This window comes from Triturus cristatus, chromosome 5_2 (assembly GCF_964204655.1).
Source record: "Triturus cristatus chromosome 5_2, aTriCri1.1, whole genome shotgun sequence".
Lineage (NCBI taxonomy): Eukaryota > Metazoa > Chordata > Amphibia > Caudata > Salamandridae > Triturus > Triturus cristatus.
In genome coordinates this window covers 952,570,450-952,583,971 of record NC_140588.1, presented here as the reverse complement: position 1 = coordinate 952,583,971, position 13,522 = coordinate 952,570,450, and positions in this window count along the sequence as shown.

Here is a 13,522-nt window from a genome sequence, read left to right as displayed (position 1 = left end):
GAGCCACTGGGTCAAACTACCATCTGTGAGACTTAGGCTGAATAGTTCCCATGGTGTTAGTCTTTCCTAGCAATGGGACTCCTACAACCTAGGGATGGTTCTCCAAATGTTGGACCTAAATGAGAAACAGTGTGCTTGTGTTATTGCATTGTGTCATTTCTTTCATTGCCACACTAGACCTTTTTGGTGCTATAATATTGATGTGATCAACACCCTAATCATTAGGGAAACAGTCAATGAGAATTCCCTGTTTGCCCATGCTAGAGCTCTGTGACTCTTGGAGTATTGGAACAGTTCTGCATCCTAGCTGTGTCAAAGACAAGGATTGACACAACACACTTTTACCCGAGGGTTCCTGTGCTGACTGACACTGTAAGCTATTTCCATGTTTAAGTTTCCTTCATTATTCCTTGCATCTCCCAGACATCACTAAGTTTCATGTTATTTTCAGCACTGCATTCTATCCAAGGGTGAGGGTAGCCAGTTTGCAATGATGTGGTGCCTCAGTGATCCATTAGTTTGGAATTTATTTTTTCTTTCCATTTTAAATTAAAAATAATAATAATGAATTGCTTGTTAATTACACAAGAAATTTTGTGGGGCCTGCCTTTGTTCAAATCTCTTTCAGGATCTCACTGGGTTTGATGTACTTGGGCAGACCTTAACTGATATTACAGGAGCCTCCATTTCTGTCAACAATGATGTTGTCTGCTTGAATACATTTACCTATTTAGTATTATTGTTGGATTGGTAACATTTAATCTCTCTGTGTTTCTTAACCTTTACTTTTTTGGAGTAATTAGAAAAATGATATCACGCTCTGGTTTCGAAAACTAAATTGCATTAACTGTTCAGGGGATAGGCACCCTGGGTTTAAGAAGTAGACTGCAGTGATACTGCCTCTGTCATATACAGCAAGTCAAATCTATGTGTACGATGGTAGGTGATACTGAAATGATGTGACTTTTTCTTTGCCATATTAAAGTAATTTCTATTCTACGTGTTATTTAATCCCACAGTCTTATAAATAGGTTTAGGATTTAGTGACCATGTTGGCACTTTCCATGGGCATTCTGGTTTTGAGCTTTTTTCCTTACATTACAGAATCCTTCATCACTCCCCACATTCTTCTTATTGCAAATGCATATTGTGAGCACTGGGTTATGGCATGTCTCACTGGCATGGTTGAATGTATGTTTGTGCCTTTGTCAATTTTTGCACTTGTGGCCTTATGACATACAGCGTGCTAGGGACACTTTGGCATTACAGAAGAGGCGGAAGATGCTTTCTTTGGTCCTTTCTTCAATACAGAAAGCACCAATGTAATCCTAAGGGGACATTCCCTCATATGCATGGTGCCTGGCCCCATTCAAATGAAGAAACTGTTTGCCACTGTGACCATAATGTATTATGGACATGGGTACAAAACCAAAGAGACTGACTGTCAGAAGGCGCACTGACTGTGCTGCAAAGATGTGGTTTACAGTAAGTGCAACCCCTGCAAAATGGTCCCAGGAAGCACCCCAGACCTCCCCGAAGGGAAACAGCATTTACATTGCATGCAATACATCTCATGCCATTACAAGGCGGTCGTTACAATGACTGCATTGTTACATCGCGAACCATTACATCGCAAGTCATTATAACGTCTTGCTGTAGGGGGCAGAAGGTGTTGGATTTATAATCCAACACCTTCCCTACTGTTTCAGAAACTGCAGTAGGAATAGTAAATTATACTATTTCTAAGTCCAACGCGCCCCCTACAGCAAATCATTGTAACGACTTGCGATGCAATGGTTCGCGATGTAACAACGCAGTTGTTTTCACGACCGCATTGTAATGACGTGATGTATCACATGCGTAGTAAAGACATATATTCCTCCCGTGCTTCTCTAAAGGTTGCAGCAGAATTCATAGATTGAAGGGTGAGTCACAAATACTTCCAAAGTTAAGTTATTGAAATCCTTTTCAGCATCTATGGTTATATTCACTACATTATTTTACTAGTTTTTTCGTTTTGTGGATTCTGTTCAGTATCTGGCTTTTATTGTTTCAATCGCACCTCAGTATGGTACATCCTGTATGCTCTTAGTAAAACAGGGTTTACAAAAGTCGTTGTTACTTGAATGCAGAATTTTCAAAAACATTCCCATAATTACTGAAACAACCAAGGACATTTAGGTTTGCCTGCACAGTGTTTGCTTGTGCTTCCAAAATCTCTTGTTTTTGTTCAAAATGAAGGAAATCTCTGATCACAGCAAATGAGTTCTGACAAAAAGCGAGATTAAGTGGAATATTTACAAGCCCTATCGCCAACACAATTTCACTTTCAGTGACGTTGTGTTGGAGATAGGGGCTTCGCCTTATTTACAAGGCAGCGTTAAGCCACTTAACATGGCTTGACGCTGCCTTGTAAATAAGGTGCCCTTTCATGCTGTACTTAGTGTGAAGGGGAAGGGTAAGGTGTGTTGGGGTGGGCCTTCCACCGCAACACCCATTGATTTTGATGCTGCCCCCTATTTACAAGGGTGGCTTAAATAGGTGGCAGTGCCAACATTAAAACAGGCGAAACAAGGAGAAATGCTTTATTTGTCCTCGTTTTTGCTGTTTACATGTATGCTGCGTTGTGGAGCACACATAGAAATAGCAAATTGCCATTGATTTGTTATGTGCAGGAAGTTGACCCTACACATAAAGAATTTAAAAAAAATTACGGTTTGCAACTTCTATGTGTGCTGCATTAAGAGGCACACATTAAAATTACAAAACGTAATTTAAAGATTGTTTATGTGCAGGAAGGCAGATCTCCCCCTCAACACAGACACTGTTGCACTATGGTGCAAGGGTGACTGCGTTGGCGCTAGGCTGCAAGTTTAGCGTCAGTGCAGAGGGAAACGCAGGGCTATACCAAATTGTTGTGAATATGGGGCAGTCCTGAATTTCTGAAATGGCGGAGTGCGGCGTTAAGCCAGGAAAGCTAACGCCGCACTCTGTCACTTTGTTGTAAATATGCCCCTAAGTTTGTACTCTTTTTGGTCAACATCCTACTTTGCATCTAGAGTTCTGTCAGGGTGATGGAGGGCATTATCTGCCACTCTAAAAAACTACAGTCCCTTGAATTTAGAGAGCACCACAAGCCCAACGGTGAGCTAAGTACTTTGACACCATAAGGTTTGGTGGACAGTTGCAAAGGATTTGTTTTTTTGTTATTGACAAACAAAAGAACTAATGACTCCAGCACCAGGACATTTTTTCCTTGGATGTGAGAGTCATTATTTATGTTTTGTTGTCCCTCATTCTAATAGTGGGTTTACCTTGTGGAGACATACAGTAAAAACAGGCTATCACACCATCCACCCTATATAGTGCAGGAAGTTTAAAGCCCATCCTCAGACTGCCCCTTTTCTTTCACGCTGTAGGAGGAAATGTTACCATCAACAGACCCAATGGGGGCTTCGATGAAAGGAAGATGTTGTCCTCCAGAAACTAAATAGGGTTCATGGACAGTCAATTTGGTGAACAGGGTACTCGGTTGCATTTGCATTGTCCCGAGACATGGTACTCATTTTGGACATTTGAGTTTATGGCGGCTTTACTAGGCTTCATGATAAAATGTTGTTGTATCCAGGAACTTACAGCACCCATCTTGGATTTTCATTTGAGTTGCTTCTTTGGATTGTACTAAAGGACAAAGTGAATACAAAGAGGTATTTCTGGAGGTCAGGTTGTTAAGGGGAAGAAAACTTTCAACGATTTAACATTAATATTAGACTGTGGATAGGTACTATTGCACTTGAAGGTTTCCTGTGATGCAACAGAAATCACAAATGAGCCAGGGCTATTAAAAATGTATATAAACGTGTTAAGGCTTAAGGTATGAGAGTTTTAGTAGATTTACACAAATTACTAGAGAAGGAATTGAGATTAAATAAACTGCTCCTGAGGCGGAAGCCGGGAGATAGCTTAGCGTTCTTTTAAGAATTACCGTTTTTTATCTTGTGGCATTACTCACTGAAGCATTCTCCCCTGGGCACTCCCCCTCCCTGGAAAGCTTGCTCTGGATCTCACCGCGCAGCCGATTAACGCTGTCGCGGGAAAAACCTTTCCTTCGCCGCCATAGCCTGAAGCGAGGCCACGCCCACCACTCCGAGGCCACGCCCCCCCTCATCGCCATTAAAGGATGTGCCTCAGTCGGACGCACAGCGGACGAGCGCAGCGGGCGCGCCGTCTGCGCGCCGAAGGCACGCCTAAGGCAAGCCCGTCTGCGCCCATCCGCGGCCGGCCGGGGCACGGGGCACGTCCCCCTGCCGGTTCAATGCACTACACCTCCTTAGATCTGGTTCGACTACATCCATACAGGTCTACCCCCCCCTTGACTCTGTCGGACTCTGAGTCACTGGGATTTCTTTGCACTAGAGACACATTCCCCGAGATAGCAACAGGCCCACTCCCAGCTTTCCCCTCAAACACTACTCTCCTATCCAATAATCATACTCCACCCCTCAAGCTGACAGTGATCTATCTCAACACACGATCACTGGTAAAACACCAGCTGGAAATCTTTGCCTTGTTAGACTCTGAGCAGCCGGATATGCTGCTGTTAACAGAGATTTGGCTGAATGAGGACTCTGCTCCTGATATACTCGCTGCAACCCCTACTGGTTATTACATCCTCCATGTAAACAGAGCCTCTGGAAGGCTGGGAGGTGGGGTAGCAGCAATTATTAAAAATCCTATTCGGTTCTCCGCCTTGACCCTAGTCGGCATCCCCTCAGTCGACTTTCTTGCGGTGAGACTGGAATCCTCTACCACCCCACTTATTTGTGTGCTAGTTTATCGCCCCCCCAACCTATGCAGAATTTTCCTCTGCTGTTTGGCGATATGCTATCCCAACTTATCATTAACAATTCCAGAATCCTGGTTCTAGGCGATTTAAATTATTGGCCCTCTCACGCTAAGGAGAATACCTGTTCCATATCATTTACTGATCTCCTGTCCAGCATGAATTGTACATCACATATAAAGGCAGCTACCCACATTAAGGGCCACATTCTGGACCAAGTTTGGACATCAAACCTGGACATTTCTACCCCTCTCATTTCACCCTGCCTCTGGTCAGATCATTTTATAATTTCCTTTTCCATTACGGTTTCCCCCAGCCTTAGTAGACCCAAGGAAGGTATCCTCTCGGCTCGGAATTGGAACAGGGCTGACCTCAATGACTTCCCCACCTTACTTAAAACCTCCATCCCTCCCAGTCTGGGGTCTATCGATACCCAAGCCTCTGCTCTCACACACTGGCTGGAGTCAGCCAGCGACATCGTGGCTCCACTTAGACAAATAAAACTTAGACGTCCGCATGACGCCCAAAAATGGTTTACGGACGACCGTAAAGCCTTGAAGTTGGGCCTTAGGCAGGCTGAGCGCCAGTGGCGACGTGGCTATGCCCCTGACATGAAACTACGTTTCGCTACCCTGCTTAAAGATTATAAACTGGCAGTCCTGCGAACTAAATCCACCTATTTTTCAAATAAGATTGCCAGCTCTGCCACTAAAACCAAGGACATCTTCTCTATTGTTGAGGAGCTGTCAAACCCAGACAGGATCACCCCTAAACCCCTTCCCTCCCGGGCACTCTGCGACTCTCTAATCCTTTTTTTTGTGGAGAAGATAGCCAACATTAAGAACAGTATTTTATCTTCAGCCCTTTCCCACCATCATGGGCCCGAATCCACTCTGCCTTTTCTTAATCCTAGGCAGTTGACCCAGATCCCTTTAATCTCTGAGACAGAGTTCCCAGCCCTCCTTAAGAAGGTTGCCTCGGGATCCCCTACTGACTGTTGCCCCCCCTTAGTCCTCCGCGAGGCTTTTACAGCCTGCCCTTCTCCCCCTCTGGTACTGTTGAATAACTCTCTTTCCTCTGGCACTGTTCCTGGATCATTCAAACGTGCCGAGGTCACGCCCATTCTTAAAAAACCCACAGCAGACCCCACAATTATGAGTAACTTCCGCCCCATTTCCCTCCTTCCTTACCTTAGCAAAGTCCTTGAGGCCCATGTGATTAACACTTTGAGTACCTTTATCGAGGACTCCCAGTTCCTCGACCATCAACAGGCCGGATTCAGACCCAATCACTCCACAGAATCTGTTATACTTTCAGTTATGGAGGAACTGCGGAGAGGGGCGGACACTAACATCAGCCAGGTCTTGGTGCTCCTGGATTTGTCGGCCGCCTTTGACACGGTCGACCATGATATTCTGGTCGGCCGTGTCAGGGAGGCCGGCATCCAGGGCTCTGCGTTGGCCTGGGTCCGCTCCTTCTTGAGCAACCGCCACCAGGCGGTTCAGCTCTCTCAGTTTTCCGCGGACGAGGTTGAGCTAACCTGTGGTGTCCCGCAGGACTCCTCCTTATCCCCCCTTCTTTTTAATTTATACCTTACCCCCCTTATCCGCTCTTTACAAGGCAGTGGTGTCACCGCGTTTAATTATGCGGATGACATTCAGCTGGTCTTCGACATCAACTCTACGGCCCAGTCCATCGACTATTTCCAAACCATTCTTTGTCACATCAGTGACTGGATGGGGCGAATCATCTGAAATGTAACCCCGACAAGACAGAACTTCTGCTTGTCGGGGGCACAATCAACCCCTGGAACCCCACCTTTTGGCCCACAAGGTTGGGCACCCCCCCTAATCCCGTCAGCTCAGTGAAGAGCCTTGGGATCATCATTAGTAATGATCTCTCGATGAAATCCCAGATCGGTGCGGTGGTGTCCTCCAGCTTTTTCCAACTGAGAAAAATCCGTAAGATTGCCCGCTTCCTGACCACTGAAGCCCTTACTCTGGTATTACTGGCGCTTGTCATCTCCAGGATAAACTATGCCAACTCCCTTTATGTTGGCATACATGTATACCAATCAAAGAAGCTCCAACTGGTCCAGAGCCAGGCAGCACGGCTCATTTATCACCAACCCAAACACCAACACGTACGTCCCCTCTTAAAATCTCTTCACTGGCTCCCTGTCACTGAGCGGTGTAAATTTAAACTGGGCTGCGTTATCTTTAAGTCCCTTGTTGGTACAGGACCCTTGTTTATCTCTTCACTCCTGCACCCATGTGTTCCTTCTCGCAACCTCCGTTCCTCCCATCTGGCTTTACTCCAGATCCCAACCTTTAAACGTAAAAAACATGGAGGACTAAGGTTCTCATTCCTTGCCCCTTCTTTTTGGAATGCTCTTCCACTAAGTTTAAGACTGGCTTCCCCCTTAACCCACTTCAGGTCTCTCCTAAAAACCCATCTGTTTCATATAGCCTATAACTAAATCTCCTTAGCCCCTTGGACTGTTTTTTTTTTCTCTCTCCGCTTCCAGCGCCAAGAAACCGTCTGGTGTTAGCCGCGCTTTATAAATTCCTTTTACATTACATTACATTACAGGAATACCTCAGTATTTAATGTTTGTTAGTTACATTGGAGTGTTATACCAGTCAAGTAGAAACTATAACTCATTTTCCACAGAGAGCGTATAGTGGCAACGCTTGAGATCATTATTCTATATGTGTAGAAAAGTGTTTAGTGCACTGTATAAAAGGTATTCCCCGGTTAATTTGAGGTTCAAGAGGGGGGAAAGAATCAAGAATATTGAAGTATAAACCTCTTAACCAACCTATCTTATTTTAGTGAGTAGAAAAATCTCAAAATCTATGTAACAAAACCACAGTGTTCCCCATAAATATACTGTCTTTACAACATAGATGCTTTCTCTTTGTTTTTATTATTTAGTCAGAAGCAAAACATAGTTTTTTTTGTATCAAAAATATATATTCATATAGCATTTTCAATTTTTGTTTTTTGTTTTGTGATTTACATACATTACAAAGAAACATAAATATACATAATCAATAAATGTAAACACCAATAAGGTTATTATCTAAAGCAAAAACAATACTTGAATAATTGACAGTGCCCCTCAAAGAACGACAAAAAATATGACAAAAAATATATACATAAACATCTTGCTACCTAGTCTCGCATACCACCATTCATACCACATGCCACAAAATATACAGAAAGGAGATTGTAAAACATATATATTACAACTGGAAAAGTCTTCTTTTAGTTATTATTTGTCAACGTATTATTCTGCTGACATATTTCTCAGACTGAGTTTCTTTTTTCTTCGGTTTAAGTTGATCCATAGGGGTTTGTTTTCCAGTTGTAAAGAATCATTGGTCTGGTCTACGTACGTTTCGGTGATAGAATGATTAAGATCACCTTCCTCAGGACCATCAAAGAGTTAAAACCGTAGAGGGGCTACTTATAATCTGTTTCAACACAGAATATATGGATCACTGTACTAGGAAGATTGAGAGCCGTAGTTTATTACACTCTGCAATAGGTGTGTCTACTTGGTAGTATGACGAGTCAGGGAATCTTGTAATGGTTAAATTTTGTCCTAAGTGACTCGTATCAGTCTTGCACACTTGGTATCTCCTTGAGTAAGAATATGTCTCTTAGTGGAGTGTAAGACGTCAAAACAAGAGGGTTGTCTATTATGTATTAGGGTTTCTGTTATCGAGCAACAAGAGGGTCACGCTGTATAGAATCATGAGAGAACTAATACTTCGTACATCATGTATAAGATAAACATGGACAACAGAAACCCTAATACATAATAGACAACCCTCTTGTTTTGACGTCTTACACTCCACTAAGAGACATATTCTTACTCAAGGAGATACCAAGTGTGCAAGACTGATACGAGTCACTTAGGACAAAATTTAACCATTACAAGATTCCCTGACTCGTCATACTACCAAGTAGACACACCTATTGCAGAGTGTAATAAACTACGGCTCTCAATCTTTCTAGTACAGTGATCCATATATTCTGGGTTGAAACAGATTATAAGTAGCCCCTCTACGGTTTTAACTCTTTGATGGTCCTGAGGAAGGTGATCTTAATCATTCTATCACCGAAACGTACGTAGACCAGACCAATGATTCTTTACAACTGGAAAACAAACCCCTATGGATCAACTTAAACCAAAGAAAAAAGAAACTCAGTCTGAGAAATATGTCAGCAGAATAATACGTTGACAAATAATAACTAAAAGAAGACTTTTCCAGTTGTAATATATATGTTTTACAATCTCCTTTCTGTATATTTTGTGGCATGTGGTATGAATGGTGGTATGCGAGACTAGGTAGCAAGATGTTCATGTATATATTTTTTGTCATATTTTTTGTCGTTCTTTGAGGGGCACTGTCAATTATTCAAGTATTGTTTTTGCTTTAGATAATAACCTTATTGGTGTTTACATTTATTGATTATGTATATTTATGTTTCTTTGTAATGTATGTAAATCACAAAACAAAAAAGAAAAATTGAAAATGCTATATGAATATATATTTTTGATACAAAAAAAACTATGTTTTGCTTCTGACTAAATAATAAAAACAAAGAGAAAGCATCTATGTTGTAAAGACAGTATATTTATGGGGAACACTGTGGTTTTGTTACATAGATTTTGAGATTTTTCTACTCACTAAAATAAGATAGGTTGGATAAGAGGTTTATACTTCAATATTCTCGAAAAGTGTTTAGTGAACATATATTAAAGCTACTCACTATTTTTACATTTTGTTTGAGGAATTGCAAGTTCTACACCAAACTACAGAGAGTTGGTTATACAGAGGTGTTGTCGAGGTATATTCAATCACTATTTCAGTTAAGTGCAGAACTTTCATGAAAAGTTACTGGTTGGTTATAGATGTGAACATCAGTTTGCAAACAGCTCTGACCAACAGAGGTGATGAGTTACAGTGGTGGAGTCCAGTTCTTCGGTTTCCTCTCTTATCCCATTTTCTGTCCCTTGTTTCATTAGCCTTCATAGTCCTTGGAATGAGGTCAATGATGGAGGCGGTGAGAGACAGAAGTGTACATCCCTCCTACTGGAGTACGAGCTCAAGGTTAATGTATCCTGACAAGTCGTTCAACATTTCAGACTTGGCTAAAGTTGACTACAATGTAACACTAAAGAAAAGGTCAAATTAACAAACCTATATAGCTCACCATATAATATAAATAATAGCAGGTTTATTTTGGGAACTGAAATTTACATACGTCATATAACAGTTTTCATATGTATCTTTATAACACAGTTGTCTTTATGCTTTGTATATATACTAATATGGTTCAGCATTACAACGCAATATTCATAAAGTTTATTTGAGCAAATCTGGCATATCTTCTGAATTGTTCACCAGTTTCCTGTACAAATAGGCATAGCCAGACTGAACCAATGCCCGGAAGAGGAAATGATTACTATACTAGCTTGATGGAAACAATCATTTTGTTACAAGTCTAGTGTATGCTGATTGACTTCCCATCCTCCCTGAACTGAAAGAACATGCATAGATTTGCAGTTCCTCTCCCTTCTAAAGAAAAGTTAAGAACCAAGTAGACACATTAATGACTATGGTGCACATGATAAATATCTACCATAATATTAACTGGTAACTCTGTGACAAATTAACCCAACTGGGCTATCCAGAACCACCAGATGCACAAGAACTGAAAAAAGCACATAATAATTCAAAAGTGTTCAATGTTATCTGGCCTCATTCACCTGTATCAGTATCAGAGTATGTTCTCTAGGACTCCACTCAAAAATGACTATTCTAAGCAAGCGTTGCCATATATATGCCATACCCAAACCAACTCCCACTACTTTTTTAATGTTCATCAGTGGCTGCTCACCGAGGTAGTGCTGCGGGGTGGTGGACCGGGAAGGGGCAGGGTGGGGGGGTAGTGGAGTCCAACATACGACAGACAGGAGTAAGGAAAGTAAGTAAATAAATAGAACAATTTACCTTGCGCGGGCTGCATCGCTAACTCAGCGATGCAGCGCGCGCAAGGTAAATTGTTTTATTTATTTAATTACTTACTTTACTCCTGTCCGTCATATGTTGGACTCCACTAGCCCCCACCCTGCCCATCCCTTGCACCGCCCACCGCCCCACCACCCTGCAGCACTCCCTCAGCGAGCCGCCACTGGTGTTCATCCCGACCCATTTTAGATTGGCCCTTCTAAAGGCAATGGGCAAGTATTGTGGACTTTGATGGATGGCCATGAGTTTTAATCAATTAAGTGCCCCTCCCTCAACTTGCATTGCAATTATGTTTCACTGCAAATTGGGTTGTTAGTTGCTCAGTGCTACAGATCTTAGTCTTTAGCTGATTGTGTGTTAACTCCTATGTGGCCACCACTTGATCATGACAGTCTTTCTCTTACTGTAGCAAAGGTCAGGACAGCATCTTTGGTTAATCTGGGGAGCAAGAGTCATCTCCTGTGAATACAAAAATATAACAAGTGCATTGAGTTCTAACTGTGTGACCCGGCAACTAATTGTGCAGAGTACAAGGTGGCGATGCCTACCAGGAATCAATTCATGTGTGGGTGGCACATTCTCATATCAGGGAAATATCTGCAAACCACCATCAGAAAAAAAAAAATAAAAAAAAAAAAAAATATATATATATATATATATATATATATATATATATATATTCACTGAAAAAACCATAGGTTTCACACATGTTATAGTTAGCGGAAATTTTACTGATAAAAAACCAATGAAATTCCCCCGTTATAGTTAGTGCAGGCAACTATAACTCACGCGACCGCAATCCTCTGCTGATGCTAATACTGTATTTAGACACTTATTTGCCCATGTCTTCTTCCATACATTTTTAGCTATACATATATTAAAAATATTTTTTTTTCATAAAGACACATATGTCATCAGCAGAAGATTGCGGTCGCGTGAGTTATAGTTGCCTGCACTAACTATAACGGGGGAATTTCATTGGTTTTTTATCAGTAAAATTTCCGCTAACTATAACATGTGTGAAACCTATGGTTTTTTCAGTGAATTTGCAAGGTTTTTTAAATGCTAATTCCTAACTATAACGTGTGTGAAACCTATGGTTTTTTCAGTGAATTTGTACGGTTTTTTAAATGCTAAGTTACTTTACGCCATTCGTGGCGTGCGCGCCCACTTAACGCAGTTCGTTCCGTGCGCGCACCGTGCGCTTCGCGCACCGTGCGCACACAGTGAGCACGCGGTGCGCTTCGCGCACCGCGCGCCCACTTTACGCAGTTAGTGCCGTGCACGCACAGTGGGCACGCGGTGCGATGACAAAGCAAGAAAGCACGTCAACAAATCTGTTTCTGCTTTCCTCCGTGACTATGGTATGGGTGCCATTTACCACAACAACTTGCGTTATGACATGCAAGACATTTATAGAGGAGATGGTGTGCACTTCAATGATGAAGGGAACAGAGTCTTCCTCTTGAACCTTAGACTCTGCATCGGTACTTACTTGTAGGTACCACTAAAAAATCACTTCATAAACACAACGGCTCTTTTTAGAGCTCCCTAATATCTAAACTCTTAAATCTGCTTTTCATTTATTTATTTTTATTTTTTTTACCGTACGCTTACCGTAAGCTTACCGTACGCGTACCCCGTGATTTTTTTTAAAATCAATAAATGTTTTTTTTGTACTTTTCTGTCCTTCTTTGACCCCCTTACAAATGTTAGGGGGTCTGTAACTCTCCTCATTGCCCCCTTTCCTTGTTTTCACTCTTTTTTTTCAGAGTGAAATACACAAAATGGCGGCCGCCGCTTCCTGGTTTCGACCGATTCGAATGTTTACTAAGATCTAAGAGCCAATCAGAATCGCGCTCGCGCACGCCACCGTACGCTTACCGTAAGCGTACGGTAAGCGTACCGTAAGCGGGCTCAGATATATATATTGATTTAAAGGCTATTTTCTCAGAATCTACTGAACAGATTTACACCAAACCTACAAAAGGCACTTCCTTGACCTAGGGACTACCTCTCTGCCAAATTTTGAGTAATTCTGTTCAGCCGTTCGGGCTGTAGCTCGTTCTAAAGGTCCTATGGAAAAATGCATGGGAAAAACGCGTTTTGGGACCCCCCTTTTATCTCAGCCCCCGCTTGACGGATCCCCCCGAGACTTTCAGGGTAGGAGCGGAGCGTAGCGCCCCACCTATTTTGAAAAATTCGCGAGGATTCATCGACCGGCGCCAAAGTTATTCAAAATAGAATGTTGAGGTTTTCCTATGGAAACGTGGTCCTAACTATAACTACCTACTGGCGACCGCCAGTCGGTAATATATATATATATATATATATATATATATATATATATATATATATATATATATATATCCAGCACAAACCTCCAATCTTCAGAAAAAGAGGCACGCCAAACCAAAACTTCAAGATCAGCTTGTATTTTAATCCAACAGAAAAAGCAGCCTTCTTTCATCCTTACGCGTTTCAGCTAAGTGGTTAGCCTTGTTCACAGGTGAGTTGCATCATGGATTTGCGGCGTAACAACTTGTTTTATACGCCTTCGGTTGGACTACTACAGTACTACGTAGCCCCTACATACCACAAATCCCAGCATGCATTGTGACCATAGAGAGTC